The sequence below is a fragment of the Misgurnus anguillicaudatus genome, chromosome 12 (assembly GCF_027580225.2).
Source record: "Misgurnus anguillicaudatus chromosome 12, ASM2758022v2, whole genome shotgun sequence".
NCBI classification, from domain to species: domain Eukaryota; kingdom Metazoa; phylum Chordata; class Actinopteri; order Cypriniformes; family Cobitidae; genus Misgurnus; species Misgurnus anguillicaudatus.
The window spans coordinates 2,605,739-2,628,625 of NC_073348.2; the positions used below are offsets into that span (position 1 = coordinate 2,605,739).

At 36.7% G+C, this 22,887-nt stretch overlaps 1 protein-coding gene across 2 annotated transcripts in view; it reads right to left on the bottom strand.

The window, feature by feature from the left end:
* LOC129446065 (uncharacterized) overlaps positions 1-22,887 on the bottom strand; it is a 129,263-nt gene that overhangs the window by 86,424 nt on the left and 19,952 nt on the right. The window contains exon 2 of one of the 2 annotated variants that reach the window (XR_012372333.1): positions 14,837-16,758. The exons of the other annotated variant lie outside the window; for it this stretch is intronic. The gene's annotated coding sequence lies outside the window, so the exon portion shown is untranslated. Of the gene's footprint in view, positions 1-14,836; positions 16,759-22,887 lie in introns of those variants that run through there. 2 annotated transcript variants of the gene reach the window in all.

Below are 22,887 nucleotides of genomic sequence, written 5' to 3' on the forward strand. Positions count from 1 at the left end.
ACGGCTGTGCGGTGGCAGGGGGGTGGGATAACTCAACGTCTCACCGGGCCGAGCACTTCCCTTTCCTCGCTGCCGTCAGGCGTTCGAATTCTGGACAGGGGCGCCCCTTTGTAGAGGCCACGGGATGATGAGAATCACTTCACCTCGTTCTCTGCAACAATAAGACTCGCACAGTTTACAGTATTGAATGGTAATAGCCACAAATCGTACTCACAATGCTGCTGCTTCTCCAGCTCTTCGTTGTCGCTCGCACCACCCACCAAATGTCTAGGCGGGAAAGGATCGTCCCGGGGCACCGTGCTACTTTCTGAGATCTGAAACACGCTCACAACATATGCAGGGTTGAGTCAAGCTAAGTCCAGCAGCCTCTTGGTCTTCCCTTAGCGAAGTGCGTGAAGGCGGGGGTCTGTCAGACAAGACATACAGCAATCCACAGCAACCCACAGCAATATACACCACGTCAAACTTAAAGGTTTTCACAGCACAAAGACTCACCCACCACGCTCAGTGCACAAAAAGGACTCCCGTCTTCCTTTACTTCACTTCAGTCAGATCTGGCGATGGATAATGCGGCCCAGCTAGTGGTGTCGTCGTTGTGACTGCTTCAGTAAAAAGTCCACTTGGCTTACCCACCACGCTATAATAGGGGTAGGGCCGTTCTCTTCCTCCTGGAGGAATCTAACATACGGCTAGATCATTACACAAGGCATTTACAACTTGCACTTGGTACTCACAACAATGTCGGTTTCAATCCCAGTTTTCTCTTGGTCTCAATTCACCAAATACTCTGTGCTCTTCTCAACCTTTAAGGTTCGCGATATCTTCACAATCATACTATTTCAGCCAAAAGCTCTCTCTCTTCGGGGTGCTCCTTTAAAAAGATCCACAGCTAGCCTTTCTTTCGCCTCCTGTGGCTCTGTCCTCTTTCCGCCTGCTTCTAGCAATCCCCGGATCAACAGAGCCTGCGGGCTCTTCAAAAGGTGCGGATCATCTTTCTGCCGTAGGCAGAAGGAGCTTTCCCCGTGTCGATCCCTCTCGTGTCAATCGCTTTCTAACTATGATTTTTGCTGCTTCTAAATACTGCCCTGTTCAGCGTATCCTCCAATCATCGGCCGCTCCCGTTAACTAGGCACAGCTGCGTCCAATTCGCCGATTTTTCCAGCTCGCGGCGCTTACCGGAAGTCCGGTGTTCGTCTTTTCCGGTCCAGGCGGAAACACTTCCGGGCGGAACCAAACTTCCATAATTTTGGTTCCGCCCCAAAGAAAAAAAAAGATTGTCACCTTGTGACAGAGTCATATAGGTTTCTCACAGCTGATCAGGGGAGATCAAGCTATCTCACAGATATTAACATCAAGGCATCTGACCAATCAGCAGTGGCCTGGAGCACCTCATACACAGCCATCTTCCAGAAATATTACTTTTTTGAACCTGGCTTCTCCCACAGCAATAGTTATAACATCATAACTAAACATGGTAAGTTGATGTAACTCACAAATTATTTGGTTAAATAGTTGTGTTAAAGATTGAGATTGTTGTTATTTGCATAGCATTTTAAAAAATTTGCTTAATGTTTGACTGAAAACTAAACGCACCACATTTGATCATATGCCCCGTTCACCTAAGTGGCACAAATGTCCATTTTTAGACATATGCCTTATAAATGTATGTTTTTGTTATAGTTAAATGGCATACACAGGTACTTATTGTTAGTGTGAGGCCTAGTACTGTGTGAATTGATTTCAATTACTAAATATTGGCTTGTGATAAAACACAATTATGAGCAAATATAAGTGGTACTAACAGTATGAATGTATTTTCTGTTTTTAATATGTTTTTATATTTTCTATGTCAATACTCTTTTTTTCCAGTAGATCTACATTACACTGTTACTGTTTTCCTTAACAAATAAATGATAGTTGGTTTAATATTAAGCATATTTCTTTTGCAGCTGTCTGCTCGACAGCTGAGAATAGGGGTACCATTGTTGTTCCTGTAAACCCAGTCAAGCCAGTATCAGCCATGTCTCTAAATAAATGTTCCTTGCAGTTTGTCCCTCTAATAAATAAATGTCACTTGCAGTTTGTGTGTGTTTTTTTATCAAATTTTAAAAATTAACTCTGTAATTTATTTTACCCTAGACAGGCAAGTGCTCATATATGGTAACTTCGTTGACCTTGATTTGCAATACAAAGGTGAAAAATATTGTTACATTTTTTTAAAGATTGTCCTGTAACATCCCCCATTAGCTTTCTGATGTTAAAAATTAGAATTTCCAAAGATTTCAATGAGTGCCCTATAAAGGGTTAAAAAAACTGGTTTTTAATACATCAGACATGTCAGCATTATTAAGAACAGGATTTTTCCCTCAACCCTACCTGCTGTTTATTTTGTAATAAATTGTATTTAGTATTAGGAATTGATGAATTTTTAGCTGTTTTATTGTTTTTATTATTTGTATTGTTTTTGTAAATTCTACATTGTGTTTTTAGGTAGACAATTTTAAGATCTGTCCAGGGACAACAGATGAAAAATAGCCTCTTGGCTAATTCTGGTGCATTTACAGAAATGTTAATTAATGTACACTGTCCCTGTCAAATAAATAAATACATACACTAGTCAACAATTGAAGTGGATCAAAAACTTTTCTAAAAGTTGTCTTAAAACCAATACCCAACACCCGTTTTTTGATCCACTTCAAATGTTGAATAGTATATATACAGTTGAAAGAAAAAGTATGTGAACCCTTTGGGCTTACTTGGATTTCTTCATAAATTGGTCATAAAATGTGTTTTGATCTTCATCTAAGTCACAACAATAGAAAAACACAGTCTGCTTAAACTAATACCGCACAAACATACGTTTTCATGTTTTTACTGAACACAACATGTAAACATTCATAGTGCAGGGTGGAAAAGTATGTGAACCTTTGGGTTTAATAACTGGTTGACCCTCCTTTCGCAGCAATAACCTCAACCAAACATTTCCTATAGTTGCAGATCAGACCTGCACAACGGTCAGGAGAAATTTTGGACCATTCCTCTTTACAAAAGTGTTTCAGTTCAGCAATATTCTTGGGATGTCTGGTGTGAATCGCTCTCTTGAGGTCATGCCACAGCATCTCAATCGAGTTGAGGTCAGAACTCTGACTAGGCCACTCCAGAAGGGGTATTTTCTTCTGTTGAAGCCATTCTGTTGTTGATTTACTTCTATGCTTTGGGTCGTTGTCCTGTTGCATTGTCCATCCTCTGTTAAGCTTTAGTTGCCGGACAGATGGTCTTAAGTTTTCCTGCAAAATGTCTTGATAAACTTTGGAATTCATTTTTCCATCAATGGCAGTAATCCATCCAGGGCCTGAGGCAGCAAAGCAGCCCCAAACCATGATGCCCCCTCCACTATATTTCACAGTTGGGATGAGGTTTTGATGTTGGTGTGCTGTGCCTTTTGTTCTCCACACATAGCGTTGTGTGTTCTTTCCAAACAACTCAATTTTGGTTTCATCTGTCCACAGAATGTTTTGCCAGTAGTGCTGTGGAACATCCAGGTGCTCTTTTGCAAACTTCAAACGTGCTGCAATGTTTTTTTGGACAGCACTGGCTTCCTCCGTGGTGTCCTCCCATGAAGTCCATTCTTGTTTAATGTTTTCCTTATTGTAGATTTGTCAACAAAAATGTTAGCATGTGCCAGAGGTTTCTGAAAGACTTTAGCTGACACTCTAGGATTCTTCTTCACCTCATTGAGTATTCTGCGCTGTGCTCTTGCAGTCATCTTTACAGGACGACCACGCCTATGGAGTGTAGCAACAGTGCTGAACTTTCTCCATTTGTAGACAATCTGTCTTACCGTGGACACATGGACATCAAGGCTTTTAGATATACTTTTGTAGCCCTTTTCAGCTTTATGTAAGTCAACAATTCTTGATCATAGGTCTTCTGAGAGCTCTTTTGTGCGAGGCATGGTTCACATCAGACAATGCTTCTTCAGAACAGCAAACTCAAAACTGGTGTTTGTTTTTTATTAGACAGGGCAGCTTTAATCAACACATCCAATCTCATCACATTGATTGGACCCCAGGTTGGCTGACTCCTGGCACCAATTAGCTCTTGGAGGTCATTAGCCTAGGGTTCCACCCTGCACTATGAATGTTTACATGTTGTGTTCAATAAAAACATGAAAACGTATAATGTTTGTGCGGTATTAGTTTAAGCAGACTGTGTTTCTCTATTGTTGTGACTTAGATGAAGATCAAAACACATTTTATGACCAATTTATGAAGAAATCCAAGTAAGCCCAAGGGTTCACATACTTTTTCTTTCAACTGTATAACATTTATGTACTTAATACAAGAAAAATTGAAATTAAGAAATATAATTTATTTGCGTTAAAAAAGGTTGCTCTCCGTTAACTCGCATTTTGTAGGCATTCTTGCCACATCCAATGTGGTGGCACTGTTGACGTATAATGTTGTGGTTTCCCTTTTCCTCCCATGAAACAGTCTTCAGTCTTAGGTTTTGATTTCAAGAGACAGACTTTTATTATCCGGACAAATAAAAGCAGAGCAGTCCTGGTGAGTTATCCTGGACAAAGCTCCAGGACAGAACTCCAGGAAAAACTGAAAATATTTTCCCTGTACTACAGTATTTAAGCCTTGCTGCACGCACGCCTTGACCTTTACTTTGACCATAGCGTATGCTTCTATTCCCAAGGGTTTGTAACATGAATCAACATATGGTTTATATCATACAGAAACACAAGGTTGTCACATTCCTTGTCCCTCACCATGTAGGTTGTAAAGTTGTACAGGAGGTTGTATATGATGAACAAGCAGTTACTCTTCTGGGGTGTATTCCAGAAAGCAGGTTATGTGACTTACCCGGGTAAGTTTAGGAGTAAGCAAGCGGATAACCTCTGCTTTCGGTTCCAAAAACAGAGGTAACTTTCGGGTTATGTAAGTAACCATAGCAACTGACTCTCTGAAGAAAACCTGCTCCGGAGCAGGTTATGTTGCAGGGTAAGTTCATTTTATATAATAAAATGAGGCTCCAGAGGATGTCTGTGTATGCGTGTACTTATGATGAGCGTGCAGTGGGCGTTTTTTAATAACATGGATTGATATTTGTGATTGGACTACCCCCCTAGAAATTTTACGTTCCCATAACGTTCTCAGAACGACCCCGCTGGTGTTAAGGACGTTGCCCAGTAAAGTTCCCAGAACATTATGAGACAGACGTGATGTGGAGTTCTTTAAAAGGTTGGAGGATGTTATTTGGCAGACCTTCACAGAAAATTCTGGACGTTCTGGAAATGTTAAGGTGACCATATTTTATGTAGACTTTACGTTCCCAGAAGGTTCTCAGAACGACCCTGCTGGTGTTAAGGACATTGCCTAGTAAAGTTCCCAGAACGTTATGAGACGGATGTGTTGTGGAGTTCCCTAAAGGGTTGGAGGACGTTATTTGGCAGACCTCCACGGAACATTCAGGACGTTCTGGAAATGTTGAGGGGACCATATTTTATGTACACTTTACGTTCCCATAATGTTCTTAGAACGACCCCGCTGGTGTTAAGGACGTTGCCCAGTAAAATTCCCAGAACGTTATGAGATGGACGTGTTGTGGAGTTCCCTAAAGGGTTGGAGGACATTATTTGGCAGACCTCCACGGAACATTCAGGACGTTCTGGAAATGTTAAGGGAACCATATTTTATGTACACTTTACGTTCCCATAATGTTCTTAGAACGACCCCGCTGGTGTTAAGGACGTTGCCCAGTAAAGTTCCCAGAACGTTATGAGACGGACGTGTTCTGGAGTTCCCTAAAGGGTTGGAGGACGTTATTTGGCAGACCTCCACGGAACATTCAGGACGTTCTGGACATGTTAAGGGAACCATATTTTATGTACACTTTACGTTCCCATAATGTTCTTAGAACGACCCCGCTGGTGTTAAGGAAGTTGCCCAGTAAAGTTCCCAGAACGTTATGAGACGGACGTGTTGTGGAGTTCCCTAAAGGGTTGGAGGACGTTATTTGGCAGACCTCCACGGAACATTCAGGATGTTCTGGAAATGTTAAGGGAACCATATTTTATGTACACTTTACGTTCCCATAATGTTCTTAGAACGACCCCGCTGGTGTTAAGGACGTTGCCCAGTAAAGATTCCAGAACGTTCCAAGACTGACGTGATGTGGACTTCTTTAAAAGGTTGAAGGACGTTATTTGGCAGACCTTCACGGAACATTCAGGACATTCTGGAAATGTTAAGGGAACCATATTTTATGTAGAAATTTTATGTTCCCAGAACGACACCGCTGGTGTTAAGGACATTGCCTAGTAAAGTTCCCAGAACATTTGAGACTCACCCACAACTTATCCAGAACCCCCAGAACATAGCCATAACTCAAACAATATATAATTATACTGTAAAATTGATACGGTTGGTGTGGTGGAGGATAAAGGATGAGATAGAGATCATGATGAATCCAAAATGATAATCTTTAATTAATATAAAACAAGGAACATGGAAACTGGTAAACAGCAAAACACACAACACATCACTATAAACAAGAACTTACCTAGACGAAGGGAAAAGCAGGGTATTTAGACAATGGAGTGATGAGGGGGATGACTGTCAGGTGAGGATAATAACAAACACAGTTCAGGTGAGAGAGTTAAAAGGATTATGGGAAATGAAGTCCAAATGGATGATGAACTGTGTTTGTTATTATCCTCACCTGACAGTGGAGAAACAAGCAGGAACAAATTGGGACTGTGACAAAAATGTATAATTGAGAAACACAGAAAATAATTGAAGTGAGATTACAGGAAAAACAAATAGAAGGTCAAAATCTGGCAAATTAACTGAAGGATAATAAAAAACAAAAACAAATAAATAGCCAAAAAATACAAGAATAACATAAAAGCTAACAAAAACCCACATTAATTAAATTGTTTTAAACAATAAAGATGCAATTAAAACAAAACATTTACATTTGGAGTGCATAAAATGTAACATATTTCAATATACAACAACTGGTTAAATAAAATAAAAAATAGCCCACAAAATATTAAATTTATGTTTACAGATGTGCAAATGTGTATTAGATATATAAATGTAAAAAAATAACACCATGTGATAAGGTCACAAGCTTGATAAACATCAACCTTTAGGAACTTCAATCTCCAGGGGCCCGTACCATGAAAATGGTTAAACAAACTCAGGGTTACAGGATTAGTTTCAGGTTGACAAAACCAAGCCAATGTGCAGGCCTTGTTGGTAAAAGCTATTTTCATGGTACCCAAAACCCAGGATTTGCACAAACTAATCCTAAACAAAGCTGGCTAACCAACTTAACCAGCTTCATGTTATAGGCCCCAGGTCTGGAGCCTGCAGAATAAGAGCATACAAATACAAATCCAGTTAAAAATATATTTACATAAAATGCATTAGTAAGGGCAAAAACACATATTACAAAACATCACAAATCCAAGAACTAAGATTTAACATTCAAATCGAGATGTGAAAAAAATATGAAGGAAGATTTCAGACTTCCAGAAAGATTTTCAAATTACCAACTTAAAGAAAAAAGCAATTACAAACTACAAAAATTTTAAGGTCCAAAACTTCTTGGTCAAGTATTTTTTATTGCCTGCTTCATTATTTGCCATTATTCTTTACTACTTCAAACAATCCAAGCCCCAGTACCTGAAACATTTTTAAAACATGCTGTCACTTTTAAGCCAAAACACTTGTGCTTTTGTATCTAATACTAATATTAGGCAAATTAACCCATACAAGAAATTACATTCAATATTGTAATTTAAATCAAATTACACAAAGATAAATAATGAACATGACTCTTATGTTTTTAAATAATGTGTGTTAAAGTTACACCACCTTTAGATTGCAGGAAGATACACTTCTTCAGGTTTGACAATGTGTGGTACATGACTTCTGCAAACAAAGCACAATAATGATTACATTTTTTTTGTAAGACAAACGCTAATTTATGATTCTTAGGTATAAAATTCCTTTACAAAAGTATTTCCAAAAAGTGTCGATTTTTTGTTTTGTACACAAATCATTTGATCTTTGGTTGGCTTCTTTGTGGGCTGAGCATTAATTTATTTTGTAAAGATCGAACATCTTAAAGATTTTTTTAACATCCTCTTTATGAAAATTGTTTAGCTCACTGTAAGCCTGCATGTTTATCATTATACTTTAAATGGCAAATAAGAATATATAGCCTAACATAGAAATAAAAAACATCACAGAAAAGAATAGCAAATAAACAGAAAAAACATTTATGTAACTCGCTGTAGAACAACGAGTGAAAACTATTTAAAAAGAAAAGTATCTTAACTTACCTTACAGTATTATATAAAGAGAAAACAAAGATCACGCGTCGTCAAGTGTGGCAGTTTGAATTTCATGTGACTTCCGGGTCCTCTTGTAAGCTGTTGCATTATGGGAAAATTAGTTCTTTTCATAAAGCGGATTGAACGCTTTGCTGTTAACTGACTACTGTTTCCAAGATGCATTGCAATCTACATCATTATATTCACAGAGTACAACATAATACATATTAGTATAGTATTATTTACTAGTATTTTTTGTGCTTGTTAACACAATGTAATGTAAAGTCTTATTTAATTACTATTTGTCTTTGTCTGATGTACGATAGTGCAGACTGAATCACTCATTTATTTTTCTTCATTCTGAAATCATTTATTTATTACTTTGTTTGTATGGTTCACTGCACATTGACACATCCTTTTTATTAACTGCCTATAAAAATAAAATGCTCTAACTGTAATTTCATATTTTGTCCTCCTAGTGATATCAGGAACATTATTAAATGACCAACAGAGGACCATGTGAGAACATTCTATTAATGTTCCAAATGTCCTCTTTGTAACGTTGCCATGTGGCCACAGAATAACCAATATGGGACGTCCCCCTAAAGTCATATCAGGAACAATATTATATGCCCAACAGAGGACCATGTAGGATGGTTCTGTAAATGTTCCAAAAGTCCTTTCTGTAACGTTCTTATGTGACCACAGGATAACCAATATGGAACGTCTTCCTACAGTCATATCAGGAACGTTATGATATAACCAAAATAGTACCATGTGGGAATGTTCTGTTAATGTTCCATATGTCCTTTCTGTAACGTTCTTATGTGACCACAGGATAACCAATATGGAACGTCTTCCTACAGTCATATCAGGAACGTTATGATATAACCAAAATAATTCCAGGTGGGAATGTTCTGTTAATGTCTCAGATGTCCTATCTGTAACGTTCTTATGTGACCACAGAATAACCAATATGGAACATCATCCTACAGTCATATCAGGAACGTTATGATACGACCAAAATAGTACCATGTCGGAATGTTCTGTTAATGTTCCATATGTCCTTTCTGTAACGTTCTTATGTGACCACAGGATAACCAATATGGAACGTCTTCCTACAGTCATATCAGGAACGTTATGATACGACCAAAATAGTACCATGTCGGAATGTTCTGTTAATGTTCCAAATGTCCTTTCTGTAACATTCTTATGTGACCACAGGATAACCAATATGGAACGTCATCCTACAGTCATATCAGGAACGTTATGATACGACCAAAATAGTACCATGTGGGAATGTTCTGTTAATGTTCCAAATGTCCTTTCTGTAACGTTCTTATGTGACCACAGGATAACCAATATGGAACGTCATCCTACAGTCATATCAGGAACGTTATGATACGACCAAAATAGTACCATGTCGGAATGTTCTGTTAATGTTCCAAATGTCCTTTCTGTAACGTTCTTATGTGACCACAGGATAACCAATATGGAACGTCATCCTACAGTCATATCAGGAACGTTATGATACGACCAAAATAGTACCATGTGGGAATGTTCTGTAAATGTCTCGGGCGTCCCCCTAAAGTCACATGAGGAACCTTGAACTGCAAGACTTTTATAACCAACAAAGGACGTTTTAGGAATGTACCTAATGTTCTCTAAAGGTTCAGGTCTTTTCATCCTCTTTAGAGAACTTTTAGGGAACGTTGCGAAAGGTCGCGAGAACGTCACCTTCTACGTGGGTAATTACTATACATTTAATTATGTTCATTATTAATATATCTCTAAATATCAGAGGATGTTTAAAACACATTTCCATCAGTTAATGAAGGTTAACAATAAAGTACTTTTCTATATCAATTTTGTCAATTCATAAATAACCTTATCTTTCACTTACTAGATAATCTGAGATGAATTTAAAGTTCTAAACAAAATGTGTATGCAAATACATTGTAATTATTGAGCCAGAAATCTTAACCTATGTTACTTAAGTGACAATGTGCCAATGTTACAGTAAATGGGTATAACAAATAGAAACACATGATGCCTATTATAATAACAATTACTGATGGACAGAAGTTACCCCTGCCTGCAGTGTCTGATAGGCATGTGCATCTAACCTGACCCACAGAATGACACCCATGAAGCACAGACTTTATTAGGTGAAACACCACTGAATCACAGACATGGCATAGTGGTCAGAGATTTTCTATTTTCAGTTAGATCATGTACACAATGAAATAAAATTATAAATATATATATTTCATATTATAATATTTATTTCTTAAACAAGCACTTTAGATCTTTAGCCCCCTCTCTACTTTGATCTATAGTTGGTCTTTTTCTAAATCACTTTTTTTTCTTTAAAATGGGCCTTTTGTAGCTGCTTTCCTGAGCTATCATTTTTTGAGCCAAAGGGAAATTGAGATATTTGGTTATATTAGATGATACAGGACATATTACAACATGTTACTATGGTCACTAATGTAACATTTCTATTCTCCACTTCTGTCACAGCAGATCCTAATCATCCAATGCAAATGAATGATACTTTTTAGTGTAGTGTACTGAAAAGCATTACACAAAATGATTGAAAATCTGTTAGGACTGTAAGGAAGCTTTACAATTAAAAGCTAAGTAAATGTTAAAAAAGATGGTGATAAAGTGTCATACAATGGAAAGTCCAAAAACTAAACAGGGTCACCCAAAGGAGCAGAAGTGAAATAAGTACAATATAGTGAATATTATCATAGTGCATTTTATGCATACACAATACAATCATTCATATCTAAAAAAAAAAAAAACTGTAAATAAGCCTTATGACAGATTATGCACTTTATGTGCCACAGCCCTTACTAAAATTAACCATGGTTTTATTGGTGTAAAGTTGTGGTAACCATGGTTTTTTTGTGCATTGATTCAGCAAAACTATGGTTTTACTACACTTACCATGGTTTAACTATGGTTTTTTAACTATGGTTTTACTGTAACCATGTTTTTTGTTTTAACTGCGGTAAAACCATTGTTAATTTTTGTAAGAGAAAAGATAATCTTAATTATGTCTAATTATATCTAATTAGATATAGTTAATATATTTAAAATCATATATTGAATCTATGATTATTTTTACAGGCTTTTAAATAATATTATGTGTATTTTCGTTGAGACACATATAATATTGGACTTAAATGGGGTGAAATCGTAATTCGTATTAATTAATTAATTTAATCTGTTTTGTAATCGCGCACTTATATAACGTTATAAAATGTTAATTTTGACAGAAAGTATTGGTTTATAATGTTATTTCTCATTTAAAAACTTTTAAGTTCTCTGACGTTTCCATGGTGACTCGTGAAATCTGTGATCCATTGACAATGCCTTTATGTTGTTACCGTGCGCGCGCATTAACTCTGGGTTACTTTCAGCGGGTTGATTGAACTAACTCTTAAACTGTGTTTTGGAACCCACATACCCTGAGTAAGCAAGTTTGGGGTTAATCTGATGGTAAGTTAACCCTGCTTTCTGGAATACACCCCTGGTGCATTAAGGCTAGTAAGTGCAAAGGTAGAAACAAGCTCACTCACTAATTAAGGAGTGAAACTATCTAAGGGGCTTTTTACACCTGGTCACTTCATGCGTTTTCTCTGATCGGATAGCTATCTGACCGTAAAAAGACCAGGTATAAATGCCCTCTAAAACGATTTCGAGACGGATTTAATTCCGATCGCTCAAACCACTTCAGGAGGTGGTCTGGGACGCATTTCAGAGAAGTGTAAATGCATCTGGTTGATGAAACCACATACGTCGCGCTTTACTCCTCCCAAACGTAAACACGTCACTCGCAAGTAAGCTGGAAACAAACAAAGATGACACGCCTATTGCTTTATTGAGTGATGATAGCGGGTAAAAAAGCTTCCTAGAATCAATAAAAGAGTCTAATGACAAACTCAAATTATATTAAACAAAGAAATATAACTTTAAGAGAGAGTTTTGTGAATGCTTTAGCCATCATGGACCTGCATTAAATAACCCGCTGTCACTCTCCTGCTGTGCTGTACTGCGTGCTCATGCCGAGCAAGGATACGCACGTCCCCTGCCCAACATACAGTACAACATACAGTAAGTGCTGCATATTGTTGCGTAAAGGTCATCTTAAGTTTTTTAAGGCGGAGTAATAAATAGTGTATTTGCATTTTGGGCGGGGGTAAAAGATCGGATTCATATTCGTTTTGCCAAGACGCATTTATGTGGCCAAATGTAAATGGAACCGTTTTAACAAATCAGATAGCTATCCGATCAGAGAAAACACATGAAGTGACCAGGTGTAAAAAGGCCCTTAATCAAAACATTCATGTGGCATTTGATTTTAAATAGTATAGACCAGGTGAGTTTGCAAGTTTTTCTAGCATGATGGCTAATTAGCGATTAGCAAGCTAATAATATAATACACATTAATTCATGAATAAGAGTACAATTTTTTAATGTTTAATCTTCAGTGATGCTGAATTTGCTCAGCCAGATACCCATCGAGTTGTGTGTGTCATCATCTTACTCAAACATTGGAGTGTCCGTGCTTAACTAAAGGCAGGGGTGGCGCATCTATCTAGGTGAACCGAACAATGTTAATGATTCAGTTAGATTCCCAAGACAAGACGATGCTCACCCGACTGACCAATAGGAACGTGGCCCGCCCATGACACAATTTTCACAGCGAAAGCAAAATCCTGACACAAGAGAAAGAAATTGCATTGAGAACAAAGAAAACCATTTTGAGAGAAACACTCTTTTTTTAGAGAAAATGTTTTCACACTGATAACAAAAAATATATACTTGAGAGTATTTTGAGAAATTTACATAATTAAAAAAATTTCAAATTTATATTTTTTTATGTTCTATCATGAGAAAATACTTTCAAAACTTTTTGTGCTCCGGCTGCTTTCTTGGCCGCCATTTTATTTTTTAAAACTCGACCAGGCTCGACCAATCACATTCCCCATACGCGCACACGCATAGAATTGTGGGACAAGATTTCAGGAGTCAGGAAGTAAACCTAACATGGGATTCGGGCATGCCTTGATGCCTTCCTGCCTTGGAAAGCAGCAATTTAGAGTTTTCGGACGCAGCCCATAGAGTAAAGCAGAGCGCGCAGCTGTGACCGGACACAAAATGGTGGCGACGACACAGTGACGTCACGTGGTCCTGATCATAGACATTATATAGATAGACACCTCATGACGTACTGGAATGCATCAAGCGTCGGCACCATATTGGATGGGTCTCCTCACTGTACGCTAGCACAGGAAAGAAAGCAACTATGCCCGTATTTTGTGCAGCTTACGGTTGCAATAACCGGCGCCGTATTGATTCCAGTTCACATGGGATTACATTTCACAAGTAAGATTGAGCAATCATTTTGGTTATTTTACGTTATCATTTATAATATTATGTCAATGTTCAGCAGGAACTGGTACTCTCTCTCATGATCTCTCGCTGTTTTTTCTTCACATTTGAAGGTTTCCCAGTGATACAGGCATGAGGAGGCAATGGGAAATTGCTATAAAACGGGAGGGTTTGTTGTGACAGAGTCGTCAATGTTCTGTAGCAAAAGAGTAAAGAAGAACAAGAGGGGAAACTCTGATTCGTTTTTGGCAATAGCCACTAGATGGCGCTTCAGTAGCGCGGCCGCTATTTGGAATGAAAATTCTCACAGCCAATTCATTCTCAATTCATTCATATTAAAATTAATTTAATACCTAATTACATAAAATACCTAATTACGTAAAAATTCCATAAAAATTGTGTACTTAAGTACTTTTTACTTAAGTAAAAGTAAAAAAGTAGATGTTTAATGTACTTTAATGTTAAATATAAACCAAAAACTTGAAATTATGAAATGTAGTGGAGTAAAAATTATGATAATATGCTTTGGAATATAAGTTTTCCAAAATAAACAATGATAAAATACAGATACTTGAAAATGTACTTTTATGTAGAAAGTAAAATACTTAAGTAGTGTCTGCCTCTGTCAATATGCCATTCTTAAAGAGCATAATACAAAGTATTTTAGTATGAAAGCAGTATTTTTCAATGTGTGACAGCGTCCTGTATCATAACTAAATCTCTGCCGCTTATAACAACTCAAACTGTGTGAAAATCCGGTAAAAATTAGGGGAGTTATGATTATTCCTCATTAGAAATGAATGCAAGGGAGCGCACTGGAGACCCATCCAAGATGGCGGCCGCGAGATACGTCAGCTCCAATAGGCAGCTCAGTCTACGAGGTGTCTACGTATATAATGTCTATGGTCCTGATGAATATGACAAACACATTCCCTCCCCTCCCCCACCACCACCAAATACAATTGCAATGTTCATGTGATAGCAACAATGAAAGGAATAGTTCACTCAAAATGAAATTGATTCATATTTTACCCACAATCACTCGAACATAATAAAGCACAATTTCTCACAAAAAAATAATTAATAAATGTCTTATAGACAGGTGTGTAAATAATGTTCTGAGTCAAAACAACAACAATTCTACTAAATTTCATTACAATGCATTTCTTACACCTATACTTTCATTCAACAAATTTATTTACTCATTAAAGAGGTTACATTTGAAATGGATATATTTGGTAGGAGTTTAATAACCTGTAAGAACTGCATATTGTTAAAAAATACTTTGCTCTCCTTCAGCAAAAAAAAGGAAACGAAGAGTTTCGTTGCAAAATGAAATAAATCCGTTTTTAACATTTTTGTCAAAACATGTTTATTATTATTATGTGCGTGTTATTATTTCATTTTATGGTGCTACTTAGCTGTATTTTTTTTAAGTTATGAAGGTTTAAATCAAAACAAACCAACTGCAATTGAATTGATATTATATAATTGGAATGCACAACCAAAAAACTAGATTTCTGGAAAAAAAACGGAATTATCTAATTTTGCAACGAAACTCTTCAAATCATTTACGTGTGGGATCAACTGCAAAAGTAAAGAAAGAATCTTAAAAAAATGGTTGTAAACTGCAGCCTGAAGTACTTCAGAATATTGAACCTGATAATAAGTTTGGTGACTACTTTCAGCAACATTATTTTGTTTGATTTGTTAAAACCCATCGATGAGGTGAAACTCTTTCTACATTGAGTGCAGTGATACGGTTCCTCTTCAGTATGAACTCTCTCATGTGTCTTAAAGTAATGTAAATCTCATGTTTGTGGTTTTTCTCTAGTATGAACTCTTTGGTGCCTTTTCAAGGCTCTACTTGTCGAAAAGGTTTTCGCACACTCAGAACACACGCAAGTTTTCTCATCAGTATGTGTTATCTGGTGTTTTCTTAAATATTCCAACAGTGCAAAACTCTTTCCACACTCAGGACAGGTGTAAGGTCTGTCCTTGATGTGAATTTTTATATGGCCTCTAAGATGAGCTTTCTGTGTAAAACTCTTTTCACATTGAGGACAGGTGTAAGGTTTCACTCCAGTGTGTAATATTATGTGACTCTTGAGATGTCCTTTTATTGTAAAACTCTTTTCACATTGAGGACAGGTGTAAGGTCTCTCTCCAGTGTGAATACGTTCATGCATCTTAAGGGTCCCTTTCCGTGTAAAACTCTTCCCACACTGAAGACAGGTGTATGGTTTCTCTCCAGTGTGAGTTATCAAATGTCTCTCATATGTATTTGCACGTGTAAAACCCTTTTCGCAATGAGGGCATATGTATGGCATCTCTCCAGTGTGAGTTATCAAATGTCTCTCATATTTATTTGCACGTGTAAAACCCTTTTTGCAATGATGGCATGTGTACGGCGTCTCTATAGGATGAGTCCTCAAATGTATATAAAAGTCATTTACATGTGTAAAACCCTTTTCGCAATGATGGCATTTGAACAGAATCTCTTCAGGGTGAGTTCTCAAATGTATATAAAAGTCATTTGCATGTGTAAAACCCTTTTCGCAATGAGGGCATTTGTACGGCATCTCTATAGGATGAGTTCTCAAATGTATATAAAAGTCATTTGCAAGTGTAAAACCCTTTTCGCAATGATGGCATTTGAACAGCATCTCTTCAGGGTGAGTTCTCAAATGTATATAAAAGTCATTTGCACGTGTAAAACTCTTTTCACAATGATGGCATTTGAACCGCGTCTCTCCAGTGTGAGTTTCCAAATGTTTCTTAAAGCTTTTAGTGCATTTAACACACTTTCCACACTCCTTACACGTGTGACGTCTCTCTTCATTGTTAATGCTTGTGTCATCAATATGTTGTCCTTTTTGTGAACTCTTTCCATGTTGATTGGAGTCAGATTTTTCTTCAATGATGACATCATGAGGTTCCTGTTGCATCTTCTCCACCTCACTAAGCTCCTGGGGTTCCTCTTTTACTTCCATCATTATCTAAAATAAGCATCACATTTGTCAAATATGATTGTTTTAAATACAAATAATCAAATTCAATTAAGTTTTTATAAAACATACAGCACTGTTACAGTAAGCACCTTCACAAAAACAGACATATTTCTAAAACATTTTAGAAATACAGAATACACTGTACAGTAAATACACTGAAATACAGAATAATGGCCTGTAACAGTACATCTAAGATTAGAAGCAGAACCAGTCTGTGCCTATTTGGTCTTAAACAGAAAGTAACCTTAATTAACCTACTTAAGTCTGTGTCATTAATGTTAATCAAACAACCCAAGACAAAGAGAAAATCACTTCTGAAATTAGTTTGTACAATAAAGAGTTATTTTTTTATTGATTCGATTTCTGTACTTAATGATAATTTTAGACCTTACTTAAAGAAATATCCCATTTTCTTAAAAGAAAAATCCAGATAATTTACTCACCACAATGTCATCCAAAATGTTGATGTCTTTCTTTGTTCAGTCGAGAAGAAATTATGTTTTTTGAGGAAAACATTGCAGGATTTTTCTCATTTTAATGGAGTTTAATAGACACCAACATTTAATACTTAACTCAACACTTAAGAGTTTTTTTCAACGGACCTCTTGACGTCATGACGTATTGCGTCGGGTCACGCTAGCGCATGACGACCGGATCTAAACGAGAAGTTGTGCTTTAAAAGTGGATATTTGTTATTTTTATTGTAAAAAATGACAATCGTTTTGCTAGATAAGACCCTTATGCCTCGTTTGGGATCATTCATATTCCTTTGAAACTCAGCTGAAAAAAACTGTTAAGCGCCGAGTTAAGTATCAACTGCTGGTGTCCATCAAAGTCCATCAAAACGAGAAAAATCCTGCAATGCTCTCCTCAAAAAACACAACTTCCTCTCGACCGAACAAAGAAATACATCAACATTTTGGATGACATTGTGGTGAGTAAATTATCTGGATTTTTCTTTTAAGAAAACTGAATATTCCTTTAATGTGCAACTTTATTCTTTTTTTATAAATGTTTGTAATTTCTTGATTTGTTATTACATTTTTCCCATCTTTTTTTTTTGGCTGATCCGTAAAATTATCCGATCCGTGCCTCAAAAACCGTAATCCGAAATCCACACACTCCCCGTGAAATTAAATTACGTAAGGTGTGGGATTCTCCTTCATTTCTAGGCATTGACAGGCACTACATGAAGTCATGAAAATGTTAATGATAAAACTTGGATAAATATATTTGATCTATGGTATTACAGTTTAACTAGAAAAAAAGATATCTACAGGTAAGCTAGCACTATTTCATTAAAAATGTATGAGGCTAGCTATCATGTAGCTCAAGCTGTGGTGCTCTTTCTTTTACATTCTTCTAGCCAGTTTTCTGTTATCATACAGAATTACTGTACCATTCAAAATGTTAGGAGTTACAATGATTTTTTAAATGATTTTGAAAGAAGTCTCTTGTGCTCATCAAGGCTGCATATATTTGATCAAAAGTTATTAATATTAACATTCATTTCTGAAGAATTTATGTTCAAATAAATCCAGGCTTGCTGAGCATAAGTATCAGGCTTCGTCAAAATATGTATTACCTTGCAAGCATGCCTTCTTATGACCAAACAAAACGTTTATGTTTGTATATGATAGTTTATATACATTTCCACAGATTTACTTATATTTATATAAACATAAAACAGATAGATTGTATGGAATGTATATGAAGACATACTATACACAAAGAAAAACAAAAAACAAATTAGGAAATATAACTAGTTTTAACAAACATGCCTTACTAAAAACATTACCTGTGTGCATTTTGAGGTAAAACAAAGGGCCCTGATGTATTTTAAGATATGTAAGTGCAAGTTGTTTTCAGTTTGGAGATATCTTAAAAGTGTTTAAGTCTAGGACTAGTCTAATACCTGTCCGGGAAACCGCCCCATAAAGAAGAAATCAAGAATGCAGGTCTTAAAAGATGATGAAGCTTCAGGCAAATCATTAATAAACAAATTATAACAAACAGAGAAGAATTTGCATTGTGTTTTATGCTGTACTTTCATCCACCATCCTTTTTTACTCTTTTTTCAAAGTATCGGTTTATGCACCGGAACGTTTTAAAAGTATAAATTTGGCATCGGTATCGGAAAAAAAATACCCTTCCCTACATACAAGTATTGTTTTTTTAAGGTATGTTTCTAAAAACAACTTTAAATGTCCTGATATAACTAAGGACTAGCCTTGGAGTCATCTAAATCTTGCCTGGGAAACTGCCCTAAGTAAATTTAATACTGGGGGATTTGGTGTGTATGATATCGCTCAGTGATGTATAGCCTAATGATTTCATTTGAATTCATTAAAAACCTGTTCAGCTTAAACGAGGCCCGACGCGTTTTTGTATGCAAATTATTAACTTTAGAATGCTTTATATTGATAAAGAAGGAAATTAAACTTGTCATGGCACTAGGGCTGGGTATTGTTAAGACTTTCACAATTCGATTCGATTCTTCACCACCACGAAAAGTATGAAACTGTGCTACCAGTACACCATCAGAACTTGTTTTCAGTGCGGCTGGAAACATTATAACCCCAAAAACGTTTCTCACTTGTGGTTTCACGGATGGAAGTGCTACAATTAACACGCAGATAGGCACCGATCCTGTGGGTCCTCAAGCCGAGCACCCACCGAAATGACCTAGCACATATGCAGGTGTTTCACATTTACTTCACGTCGCTTCTAAAACCATGCGGTAAGCTTCAGAGCATCTTTCGGTGCTAAGTAACCTAAGCATTGCTTGACGCCGTTACGAGCACCCACCGGCGGAGAAAGAATTTGGCGCCTATAAACACGCACATTTCTTAAGAACTGTATATCTGATCTGATTTTCATTTTTATATTTCAAAATATAAATATAATACAAAATATAAACAAAACTCATATTTCACTGAGAAGCTATGCAAAATCGCATTCATAATTAGAGGTGATTTTCCATGATTATGAATGCGATTTTGCATAGCTTCTCAGTGAAATTCATCTCTTTCCGATTGGCTGATAGATTCTCCGGTTGGGTTAGCATCGTGTTCCAAGACGAATACACTCAAGCCACCGCAGCGATCCACAGACTGGTTGGCGCTAGGGATGGGCATTTTCCACCATATATATATATATTAGGGCTGTTGGAATGATTTTCAATAATCGAATATAATTCGAATATTAAAAAAATTATACTAATCGAATTTTAAAACTACTATTCGAATGGGATATAGAAATCCATCGGTTTCCAATTCCATCGGCTAATTCATTTGGAACAAGACCAGCAGCAGGACGTATGTGAGAAAGTAAAAGCGGAGCTGATAGCGATTGCGGAGAAAGGCTATGAGGAAGACGAGAACAGAGCAGCCACACTGAAGAGGACACCGTGTCAGGAGAAAACTGCTCTCAGTGCTATGGGCGTCCTTTTTGGGAATGTTTATCTCCAAGGCGCAGACGCATCGGGTGGTAAACATACCTTGGACATTAGAAATATGTTGCAACATGAAATGCCGATCTACGAGAGTGAGACCCCACTACCCACCGACAGCGATCCACTGTTGTGGTGGAAGTATTGTATAACTAATAATGCGATCTACGCATCCCTCATACGAGAACAAAGAGAACTGTTGCGTTGACAATGAAAATTTTCATTAAAGTTGACAACTTTATTAATTTTGTGTCTAAGCTTAATCATTAATTAGCAAGAAAGCTATCACCTGTTGGTAAATAATTACATGTTTTACAAAATTCTTCGTTAAAAATATGCCTAAAGAAAAATGGCGTTAACCATGCATGGAGCGATGTCTGAGTCAAATCCTTAGTTTCAAGTCGGTCGTTAGTACGAATTCATCACTATTTAATCTTACAGAAATTATATTATACCAATAATACCCTAATCCCAAACCCAAGCGAAGTTTAAAATTTGAGGACTTGACAAACGCTATCATCATGTCAACAGACTCAAAACACCAAGTAAAAGCCCAGAGAAAAACATAGGCTACATAACAGACTGCTCAGTCGGCATACAAATATCTTCTCTGTTTAGTTTGACATGTTTTTGTGAAGAAAGACAACCATATTTAATCTACCTCCTCCGGTGAAAGCCTGTTCTTCTGACTAGATACAATAATGCGGGCTGTAGAGAAAACTCTGCTCCGTGATGGTTATCCGGTTTAAACAACAGACGGATCTGAATTCGATCCGATCCGATCGTAAGCATTTTTTCCAGCTGTTACCTGAATTACAGTTTTTAAAACAACCGCTTACTCAGGGGCGTTTTCAGTATTGAAGGACATCCGGGGCTTAGCCCAGACCATTTTATGTAAATACAGGGATCACTAGCCTAGATCACCCACTCTAGCTAGCCTAGAACCAATTAAAACGACTCTGCATGTTTTCTTATTAATTGTTTTTAGTAGAATTGTAATTAAATCATTTTTATTTTTGGGGCGAACTATCCCTTTAAAGTCAGAGGTGTCAAGTAACGAAGTACAAATACTTCGTTACCTTACTTAAGTAGATATTTTGGGTATCTATACTTTACTTGAGTAATTATTTTTCAGACGACTTTTTACTTCTACTCCTTACATTTTCACGCAATTATTTGTACTTTCTTCTCCTTACATTTTAAAAATCGCCTCGTTACTTCTATTAATTTCAACTTGTTTTCTTTTTTTACATTCCGGCTTGTCATCGTTAAAAAAACTTATCTTGATAAATTGCATCATCCAGATTAATCCGATTGTGGTTGGATGAGAAGTATAAACATACACTATTTCGACTCCCTATCAAAAATGATCAAAAGTTTGTTCGATAGCGCTGCACAGAGAAACATAAAAGAACCGCGAGAGCGGATAGAAAGCATGCAGAGTGTCTCCCCTCGCGATGCTTTGATATCATCCACCATCTGTTTGTACAGTAACAGAACGCGGCATTCTGTCTTCAAATGGAAAAGTACGAAATAAAACTCGCTCATCACTTTCAGGTCAGTTCACATTCACAAGTCTGTGTAAATGTATAGCTGGCTGCTGACACCAACTCATCTGTATGATTTAAATAGTGTAACAATACCAATATATATCATGTAACTTCAGTTGTTCAACTTAAATGACATTGTGCTGCGTTGCGTTTTGAAGCATGGCAAAGATATCTATGCTAAAGACATTGTTGTTTTGTATATGCTAATAACTGCCGTAAATTTTATTTGCATTAACAAAACCTACTTAGCTGAATGCTTGAGTGTTAAATCAATGAAACACATAACCATACATACCAACTTTTGCTTTTGTCGATAGACATCAGCTGTTTCCTTCAACCTGACTTTTAATTTACTTACAATAAAGACATTTAGTAATTCTCCAAAATTGCTTGGATTTATACTGACTAAAGTAAAGTATACAATAGTCCATTAGCTACACAAGTACAGATGAGGAAATATAGGCTATAATATATAATTGCATATTTGTAGTTTGTGTTGCTGTCAAAATACAATTATAAATGATAACAATAGCATATTTGTATTCTCACACATACTATAGTTGTGTGTGATTTTGTTGTTTTTTAACTTAAGAGGGCACCACTGTAAAAGTTTGGCCACCAGCGGCACTGCTCTGAAGATTGACTTTTTGCACCATTACAATATTTATAGGCAACTAGTCATAATATCTTCCTCTCTATGGAACACATGTTAATGCTCAGTAGTACACATATATGGATCTTTAATGCAGTTGTTATCAAACATTTTTTGCGGCCTCCCTTGTGTACAGTGGATTGACATAAACATTCTAAAACTTAAAATTTGAATTAAACAAAACATTTTAAATTATACAATTTATTGCTTTTGTTTAGTAGCCTTATTTTTCTGAGGTTTAATTACACAGAATTTATAATAAAGTAATGTATTTCATAAAATATTATAAAACTGGGGCCCCTGGCACCATCTGGCACTCCAGTTTGAGAACCACTGCTTTAATGTATTTGTTTGCATTGTATTGATATGCGTTCATTTTTAATGGGCATATACCGTATGTGGTTGAAACAGATAGCCTAGTGCAGGGGTAGGCAACATGGAGTGCCGATGTCCTGCAGTGTTTA